This window comes from Athene noctua, chromosome 3, assembly GCF_965140245.1.
Source record: "Athene noctua chromosome 3, bAthNoc1.hap1.1, whole genome shotgun sequence".
NCBI classification, from domain to species: domain Eukaryota; kingdom Metazoa; phylum Chordata; class Aves; order Strigiformes; family Strigidae; genus Athene; species Athene noctua.
Window position 1 is genome coordinate 57542458 of NC_134039.1, and position 10204 is coordinate 57552661.

Consider the following 10204-nt stretch of genomic DNA (forward strand, 5'->3'; position numbering starts at 1 on the left):
ATATTCAAGAATACAGAATTATTTTTCAACCAAAGTAATGCAAAACATAGATACATGCAGTTTCATTCAATCCTTTCACAAACAGAATATATAGAATTTCACTATATGATCATTTTTTCTATGTTGCATTTTCAGAAATATGTGATTAACTATTTGTAAGCAAAATACAAATTCAGATCACTCTGATGAAACAGTACTATTTCTGCAACAGATACAGCTTTTTAATTCCATAAACAATTACACTTTAAGAGAGGAAAGCTGGGTCTACAAAGTAACCCATCAGCATATTCTTCACTAAAATTCTTTGTAGATACTAATATCTTTGCAATGACAAGATCTGTCTTCTAAAAGACAGGAACATCTTTACTATTACTTCTGACATTCACCTTCAGAATGTTTTAAATCTCTTTTTTTTTTCCTAAACGGAAATACTTCACCACCATCTATAACTCTTGCTCGTAAGTTTAACTATTAAAAATTCCAAAGGTACTTAATGCTTGTAATTGGATTATATGTTCTTTCTGTACATTTCATGGAAACATTTTCTATTTGCATCAACAGTTTTCATTAAAAAGTTTAAATAGGTTGTGAAACAGAATAAAAACCTCATCAATTCAATACAAATGTTAAAATGCTTTCCTTTCAGCTTATCATTTAAGAACCTCTTACTGGAATCAATCCACCAAAAGAGACTGTTAGGTAGATTTACCTTTAGAACTATTCCACATAAAAACAGAATCTCTAAAAATGAGGTTTTTGTCTACCGTTTAATAATATAGCATTTCATAAACCTTAATACTCTTCTCCCAACCTACTGATTTTGAACTTCGCCTCTCAAGTATTCTGGCTGGAATTCTACTCCTCTGCTATGAGGTCTGGCATATCTCAGACCTCCTCCACTCTAACAGCAGTATCAGCCCCAAAAATACAATTTTGAGACCTTACCCACAAACATGTTCACCACGTTCCCTGCAGTCACTCTTTGAGCTGAAAGACAATGCCTGACATGTATCACAATATGACTGATTTTAGAAATTTTTTTAAAAACTTTAAGAAATCAGAAAAACTTACTCTTTAAATTTCTCATAGTCAAACCTATTTTTATTAATAATGAAGCATGAATGTTCACCCCATCCCTTCTATTAAATCCACTGACAGATCTTACTATAAACTTCTTGCAAAAGCCCCATGCTGGCATCTACAGAAAAATCTAGTATCTGAAGAAAAGCAATTGGTCAGGCAATCCACAGGAGAGCAACCATATGCTTCTAGAACTACAAGCTAATTAATAGTGACGGAGAGTCTAGCAGAGACGTTAAAACAGTTAAGACTAAATGCTACATTCTTAGTACATCACTTGGTCAAGGCCACACCAGGAGTATTAAGCGGCTGTGGACAAAGCTGGGAGTTCAGCTTCTATTTCTCTGGGTTTGGACACATGCAGTATTACAAGGCACAGTATGAATAAAGAACAGGGGAAAACCACCAACATCACCTCTACAAGCAATTGATTTGCAAAGCCACCAAAGCCAACAACAGCTGTTGTGCTGAAGGACTTGTCTATTTGCCCTGAAGTATTTTTTTTCCTTCCTCCCTTCCTCTACTAGGCAAGTGATCAAACCACTGGTTTTACTTTCCATCCACATCAAGATGAATCCTTAATTTCGAGTCACTCGCTACATCCTGAAAGTTTCCTGCTCCCCCACCTCTCACAGTAAAGGACAACTTCTCCCCAGGACACAAACTGAGCAGGCAAGTAGATTACTCTACTGCAGAAGGCCTTCTTCCCAAGATTGCAACTATACACACACCACAGTTTAAACAGTTTGAGAATAACAAATCCATCTTTAAGATTAAGTCCTTCCATACAACAAAATATTTTCAACACAAGGCTAAGAACATGTCAGTATCTCACTGAAGAGTGTACACATCTTCGCCAGGTCTATTTCAAAATCTCTCCCCTCCAAAAAGCACAGACAAGCATTTAACACTGGGAAAGTACACGCACACGTAGAGTTGCCATGCGACTGTTGGCACAATAGTTCATCATCCAACTGCCAGTAAATGGAAGGTTACTCACCACTCTTTCAGTAAGAGGGGCTTCAAGTTGTCTTGCATTGCCACAGGGGGAGAGCTTAAATGTAGGCAGCAGAAAGACACTTTGCAGTACTATCTTCTGCCAGTAACCGTGCACATGAATGGATAATCCTCAAGTGATAAATACTGTTTGATTAAAATGTGCAATGTTTTATTTATACTTTATATTTTTTACTTAGGTGGTCTTAGGAGAAAAGAAGGGAGAAAAGTAATAAGAAGCATTTACTGTAAGAAATAATTTAGGGTGGTAAAGGGTTGACACAACACAGATCCTTACATTTTAAAAAAAAAAAAAAAAAAAAGTAATTTTCTCGTTAGAGTATTTGTTTAAAAATAAAGAAAACATTAGATAGCTATCACTCCTGGAGATAATACTCTGCCCTCAGAAATTATATTTTATAACCTCAACGTGCTCAAATTAACTATTTTCTTGGAAAACTTGTAACACTCAACAAAAAGGGCAAGACGCTAATTATTTCATAGGTATATAAAAATATGCTAACAAGTTTGAAAGACACAGCATGACTTCCTAAGATATAAACATGAAAAGATGGTAATCATATAGACTATTTTAGAATTGTAAATTCATTGAAGTAATAAATCAGTAAGTAACAGTTCAAATGCTTCCTAAAAATAAGATCTCTGTGAATTATCAATGTTTAATAATACCGCATGGAACTCTCCGGTATGTAAAAATCAAAAGACTTCTAAAATATTTTAAGAGCACCATGTTTCCAGAGTGAAATTCTGAAATCCAGTGCAGTGTCTAGTTTATGCTGACAGCAAGTTTAAATGCATGTCAGTGAAGCAAGTGAAGGTTCTTTGCTGAAAAAAATAATTTAACCAATACATATTTCTGGATCTCTGCCCAGTCAGTGACACCTTGAATAAGATCAACAAATCACAACACTTAAAAGATGGCACAACAAAACCAAACACATAAAACACAGAAAAAATAATTTAGAGATGCATACACTTCTCAGCATTTGTAAATTACACTTGGTTTAGGGAAAAAAACAGAATAAATCAGTAGAACTGACAAACTTCAAAGCAGCAACCTTGAAAACTTGTTTGAAACGGCAACATGGACAAGAAAAATCCAAGATCAAAAATGCTAGCATATAGCAGGTCAAAGCATTAAGAATTTCACATTGTGCAGCTCAGAGATCAAGGCAGATGGAGCACAGCATTATCTGGACTGAAGTATTTGGTGCACAAAAGGTCCAGGGATTATAATGAGCCTCTCGTGGGTACTACAACATATGGAGCAGAGATGTTATTTAGATAGCTCTCTATGTATAAAATGTTTATTTTTTCTTACACTTGCCTGCACATTAGAAGATGCTGTTTATCAAACAGCCTGCAGAAAATCATCAAGTAACATTCAGAAAGCCCCAGGTTACAATATATTTGCAAATCTAGGTACTTAAAAATTACCCACAGAAGTATGATAGGAAAAATAGCTGTAAAAACAAGGCATTAGCAGTCTTCCACAAAAGGAAATAAAACGGCCCCTGATGTGCTTCTACAAGAAGGCATATGAGGGAACAGGAAGGAAGGAATTACAATCTGTATGCAAAACAACCACCCAGCCAAGACTGCTATGTTAGCTTGAAAGGATCTATTTGATCTAGTTCAGAAATTAGTAACTATACTATACACAGTTCCATAATCCATTGAAATAACCAGCTCCTCGTTAATCGCAACATGCATTTTTCTGTAAATCAGTGGCATCGCACTACAGATCAGGCATATATGGTTTGAAAACAAGGAAGACTTTCATAACAGAAAATACCAGAACACATGAATAATCCCAGTTCTGTTGGCACCCTATGAAATATAAAATTGAGCACAAAAGCTTTTGTTTTCAGACTGGTACAACTTGAAGACAAGGTTATACCTGGTCTAACAATTTTGACGAACAGGATGCTGCTCAGTATCAGAATTTGTGTGATCTTTATAGCATGTGCATTTTCTATAGCCTTTCATGATATTGGGCCAGACCAAACTACTGCCATGCAACCTGACCCGCATTTCCCACTTTAATTGTGTATTTCAATAACTTTACATTACAGTGATTTTTGTAATGGTGTAAGTATACAGACTTTTCAGTACACTAATTTAATTCATAGAAATTTATCCAAGTACAGGCTGATGCACACAGGTATGATGGTGATGAATGCCACAGAAAAATCAAAATAGATTAGTCCATGTAAGTTTTCAGTTAAAAATAATCAAAATAGATCCATCAATTTAAGTTTTAATTTAAAAACATCATCTAGTTCCAGAAGGAGCCCTCATTTGTCCTTCAATAAAGACAACTCCATCCTGGTATTATTCCACCATAGTGGTGACATTTCTATTCCATTAATGTATTTATACTCTACACACAGGTTTTCCTCACAGTACTCCTCCATCATATTAATCTCCCCATATTCCCCTGGCATTCAGTCACCAAACAATACCACTGTATTGTGAGTTTGGAAATGACATATATGGAAATGACTCTTGTATTAGTGAAGCAGCAAATCCTAACCCAGTCAACAGTCTCAGTATGTCACATGTATGCTCTGCCATGCTCTGCCGTTCTGTTTCTCCTAGGTTAGACATTTTGTCCTGATACCTTGATGTTTTGCTTGTTCCAAATACAAAGCAGCATTGCGTTAGCCTCAACTCCATTATATACCCTTTTCTTATTCCTTAATTTGAATTAATCAATTGTGATTTCCATGTAATAGCTCCCATCACTATGAAATATGCAAATTCTTTTCCAGTACACCACAATGCAGAAAAGCAACAATAAAAATACAGTTTTGTAATCTTCTCAGAGCTGTAACATACATAGAAGTTCCCAGAAACTGACAAAAATAGATCAGCACAACGAACTTTTTCAGCTTACAAACCACATCACAACAAAAAAGTTTAAACCACAACAATCAGCAACCTAACCTATCACAGAATTATTACTGGGAAAAAAGATCAGTTTAATATGGAACAGATTCTTCTTTTAATTGAGTATTAGTTCACCCCATCACTGGGATTGATCTCATGCACAAAGGCTCAGTCCACATGTTAGTTGTAACCGGCAAGAAATTCACATTGCTTATCTTACAAATTAATTTTGTATCTCAAGGACATGAATTTTACCCTCATGGACAATCTTGTATTTCCAAACAAAATGTTTCTCTCTTCAAATATAAAGCAAAAGTGGAAGAAAATTCAACTGTAGATGAAAATTACTCTCAGTAATTAACAACTAGTTCAGAATAGAGAGTAATCAGACACCCCTCAGTTCTGAGAAGTTATTCAGGATTCTATTTTACACACTTAAGCAATCAAGAAATGGAAAAGCAACACGATCATTTTTCTATGGGTATTGCAATACAAAAAAGATCAGTTATTGTTATAAATTGGATCTTTTCAGAGCATTTAAACTTAAGATGTAACGCAAAGTCTTCAAGTACTATCACACAAGTGACTGGAAGAGTAACAGCTGTTCTAACAGAAAAGATAAAATAATTGGTTTTACTCGCTTCTGTATCTTCAAAGAAACTAATAATCATTAGCATACAGTGTACATAAAGGAAAGTACTAAATACATCCATTTTGGAACACAAGTGAACAACATAACACCTATTTAGCTTCTTGCAACTGAAAGTTCTGTGTTGTCTTTCAGCTTAAAGATTCAATGCATGCAAAGTAAGTTAATTTTATAAATTGAAGTGCCCTTTAAAAACAACCAACAGCTGCTTTTATGTTTCGGTCTCGAGTAGACTGCATAAATGAGGTGTTGCTTCCAAGCTCACCGAATTCACAAATTATATTTACAGTAAACGATAGCATAACCTTTGATTTGTAATTAATTTTCACGTTTATCTAGTCAACTCTCTGGATTCTTTCAAGTACCATGAAACTTGCTGTTAGTTGTGGTTGCCCAGATTCAAACTTAGGCAAAGACAAAAAACAAACAAATAAAAAAAGAGGAAATATTCCATTTTAACCAAAATACTGAATGTTATATGAATACTTAATAGTCATGTTTTGAGTTGAATGCTGTTATTCTTAGGCCTCTTATATAACATTGTCAGAAACAAACTCTCTAGAAGTTTCTGCATTTGGATTTAGTACAGAACAGGAAAGTTTCTTCTAGGCCAATGGAAAATCATATCAGTATATACAAAAACCAAGTTTCTCAGCTACAAGTCTTTCAAATGTGCAAGTATACATTGAGTATAAGGACAGAATAATAACTGACAATATTTATGACATGAATAAATTCCAAAAGAAAGAACAGAGAGAATGCTTTTAATATTTGAAAGGTGTTTTCCATTTTCAGTGTACTTTACAAAAATAACTAGTTCTCCCATGACAACCATAAAGAAGGCTTTGTGCATACTTGCTCAAAACAGGGGGGGAATTAGAACTGACTCCCCAACATAACATTGCCATGAAATCTAGCAGTAAGACCTGATGAACCAACTGCTCACTATCTACTGTCTGTGGCATATTAATAAACTAAATGTATAAACTAATATGCAAAATTATGCCTTCCAAAAATAACTTCCTTTAACAACTCAGGTTTTATCCTTGAACATTAGAGGTCACTGTGGGACTTCCGAAGAGTGTACCTAGTGTACTCTGTAATAACCATTCACCACCATATTGATTTTGAGTTTGGGATTTGTGACAACTTCAACTGCCATATAAATTTCTCAGGTCTGAAGAATAAACAAAACAACACAGCTAAACCATACACATAAGGATCCAGGTGTTCCAAAAACAGCTGGAATCTGTAGCACACTGGTCAACTTACAAAGGTCCCAACACAAAATTTCAACTGTGCCTGTGAAACCATTTGAATCTTAATATTATTGTTCAGCACGATTCAAGTATTATTCTCATGAATCTGGATATCACCCACTACTATACCATGTGTACAGTTACTTCCCATCAATTCCGAACAAATTTATTTTGGTAACAAATTAGAAGTTAAACAGAAGAATCCATAATTTTAAAAGTAAAAGAAATGGAAAACTTAGAAATCTCCCAATCACAGTAGTTTAAAAAGTTACAATTTTACAAAATGCACATGGATTCAGTTACAAAGCTGCATATTGAACAACTAGGTATAATTCTAAAGTCTTCCAGAGAAATTATTAAATTTAACGTGAAGATCCCCAAGAGGTTTTGTCTTCCAAGCATATTCTATTGACAAATTTCTATCTGTCAACAACAGAACAATGAACAAGTATGTGTGATGTATGCTTCTTAGGAAGAAAAGAAAAATGTGCTGGTACAAGAAAGTTAGCTAGGCAGACTAAATCTATCTAAAGCAGCTTCATATATCACCTCTCTCCTTTTTTGGCATCTCGGTGTACTCAATTAATTCCAATTCAACAATGTAATACCAAAAAAAAAAAAAATCACAATGGAATACTGGCTAATTAAAATGTATTACAAGGCTAGAGTCTATTTGGTGTTCAGCTGCACTTTATCTATGTAAGTTTTCCACTGACTTCCAAAAAAAGTAATTTTCCTTAAAAACATTAAGAACACCACAGAGATACGTTTAGGAACTGGCTGAATCTTTTCAGCTTCAGGTATTCTGGCCTTTATACAGAGAAGCATTAAACTAAGAAGAGTGAAGAACAAGAACCAGACATGGAAAAGCAGCCACTTTATGATGAGTTCTATCATTAAAGACCAAAATAATAATTTGTCCCTCAGGTGTCCAGGATGTAGGGTATCAGGGCAGCCACTCCATCAGGATACTGGACAACTGCCATTAACCATAGTCCTCATAGGACAAATATATGAGAGAAATAAAGCAGGAAAATACATTAAATAAGAATTGCATCCAGTCAAAGACCAAAACCAGTGCACAGCAGAAGTCCCAGTTCCAGACAAAATGCAAGTGAACCGGGAAGCACAACCACAGTGTCGTTTTCAAGCCTCTGTTCCCTCCTACGCACCCAAATGCCGTTCTCAGTGCTTCAGTTCTACCTTGCAGTGTGGCCACGAGTTCCCCCCTTTCAATCACGACCGGAAAAACGCTACAGAGCAGAACACTGCTCCACACCATTAGCCTTGCCACTTCTTTTTAATCCAGCCCCTTCCCCCTGGGAATTAGTATCTCGGTAACTTGCAGGAGAGGAGGAAAAGGGAGGACCCCGACGCCACACAGCGGCGGCAGCGCAGGGCCGGGCCCCGCGAGCGGGCAGTGGGGACACGCCGGGCCTCCGGCGGGCCGCCGCCAGGCCGCGGGGGCAGTGCCCAGGCGGGCCCCGCCCGCCCTCCCGAGCTCGTCATTACGCCGCGCTCCCGCCAGCGCCGCTGCCAGTGTCGTCACCGAGCGGGCGGCTCCTGAGGCCGCCTGGCCCCAAACGCGGGGCGGCTCTGCCGGGGCAGAATTCCCCCATCCCCGGCGGCGGAGAGCCCAGCTCGCCGCGTCCGGCCCCGCGGTCCCCCGCGCAGAGACACGGCACCCGCCCCGCCCAACGGCCGCCGGCGGCTCGCGCGGGCGGGAGGGGCGGGCGAGAGGGCGGCACCGAGCGCCTGGCGCCAGCCTGGCCGGGGACGGGCTGGCGGCCGAGCCTCCCGGGCCGCAGGTGCCGCTTACACACACAGCCCACACCCCCCCTCCGTCCGAGCGCCAGTCGCCGCTCCCTCCTCCTCCTCCGCCATGAGACTGGCCGCCCTCCCCTCCTCGCCCCGCCGCCCGTTCCCCGCCCCGACTCTCGGCGCTCTGAGCCCGCCCGGCTCCCGTCGCTCCGCGCGCCGGCCCTGCCCGCTCACCCTGCGCTCCCTCCAGCGGGGGGCGGGCCGCCAGCGCCTCCGCGCGCGCCAGCCGCTCGCGGTCACGTGGGTTAGCGGCTGCGGCGGCGCCGGGCGGAGGCTGCGGGCCCCGCCGGGCCCTACCCCCCCCGGCCCCGCGAACGGCGGCCCGGGACCGGCCCCGGCTGTGACCAGCAAAGCTCCCAGTGCGGTGCGAGGGGCGCTCGGCTGCGGGCGGTATGGCCTGCCTGGGGTACCTCGTGCCAGACGTACAGCAGACTAGGCCCGCTGTGGAAAAAATAAACAAAAAAACGTTCTTGGTCTGATCTCTTCTAAGCGTCTGTTTGTGTAAGAGTCCCCAAAAACTTGAGGCTGTTGGATTGCTGCAGCATGGTCTCCAGTGGTGGTGGTGGCACCAAAATCGGGAATATGCCTCTCCACACCACGGTAGCATTAAGAAGCTGGCGTTCTCTGCATTACAGCGCTGGGTGCATGCGGCATCGCCCCACCTACCGTGCACACCAAAGGACAAAGGCACACTCCCCATATACAATAAAATAAAGAAATACGTAATTTCCAAGAAGTACCCGGCTATTCCCAGGGAATCTAATTCATACATTGTGCAAGCATACTAAAATCGGGGAAGGGTCTCTGAGGGGCTTCTGTGGTGGTCCCTAGTGGTTGTTGAAGAGGTGTCTCTTAGTGTCCTTTCCATGAACTCTGACTCTTTCTTTCATAAAAGGTTTTGGCTCATTGCTCTGTTTGTAGAGTTTCTCTGGTTCCTTATCTTGGTTTCAACAGGTGTCTGCCGGTTTATCTACTCTCCCCAGGATGTACCCATCAGAGCTGCACAAATTCTGTCCTTGGGTGCATTCTTGTCTGTGGCCCTTTACAGCCATTGTATCCTTGGGTGCATTCCTGCCTGAGGCCCCTTACAACAGTGGAGATCCAAATACACAAGGACTCTACTGTTGTGCCCGTTTTTCAGTAGTTGGATAAAAATAAACTAGTTTGAATATTAATGTGTATTTGGAGGCTTTACATGATTCTTAAGGGTAAACCAATTCTGTAAATTGCATAGATTGTAATCCACACAGAAAAACTCTGGATTTTGTTGAGATAATTAGGTTCCTAGTGCATACCAGATTTCAGCTGGACTGATGGCAACCACAGCTGCTGCACGTCCGAACTAGCTGCATTGTACTTCCCATCCTATGTTTGAGAACAGAGGTTGATTTTCCCTGTCTAGTGCCAATGGGTAAACTAGGGTTTGTGATCCCACAGTCAGAGTGGTTGGTTGTTTTTATCAGCTGCCATAACAAGTGCAGGTGCC

The 10204-nt window shown here is 40.3% G+C and overlaps 1 protein-coding gene across 2 annotated transcripts in view; it reads right to left on the minus strand.

Annotated features, from left to right (window-relative positions):
* IMMP2L (inner mitochondrial membrane peptidase subunit 2) overlaps nucleotides 1-8948 on the minus strand; it is a 497636-nt gene extending 488688 nt beyond the window's left edge. Inside the window, exon 1 of one of the 2 annotated variants that reach the window (XM_074901547.1) lies at nucleotides 8893-8948. The gene's annotated coding sequence lies outside the window, so the exon portion shown is untranslated. Of the gene's footprint in view, nucleotides 1-8069; nucleotides 8280-8892 lie in introns of those variants that run through there. The other variant, XM_074901548.1, reaches the window with a different exon arrangement.
* Nucleotides 8949-10204: the final 1256 nt, after the last annotated feature.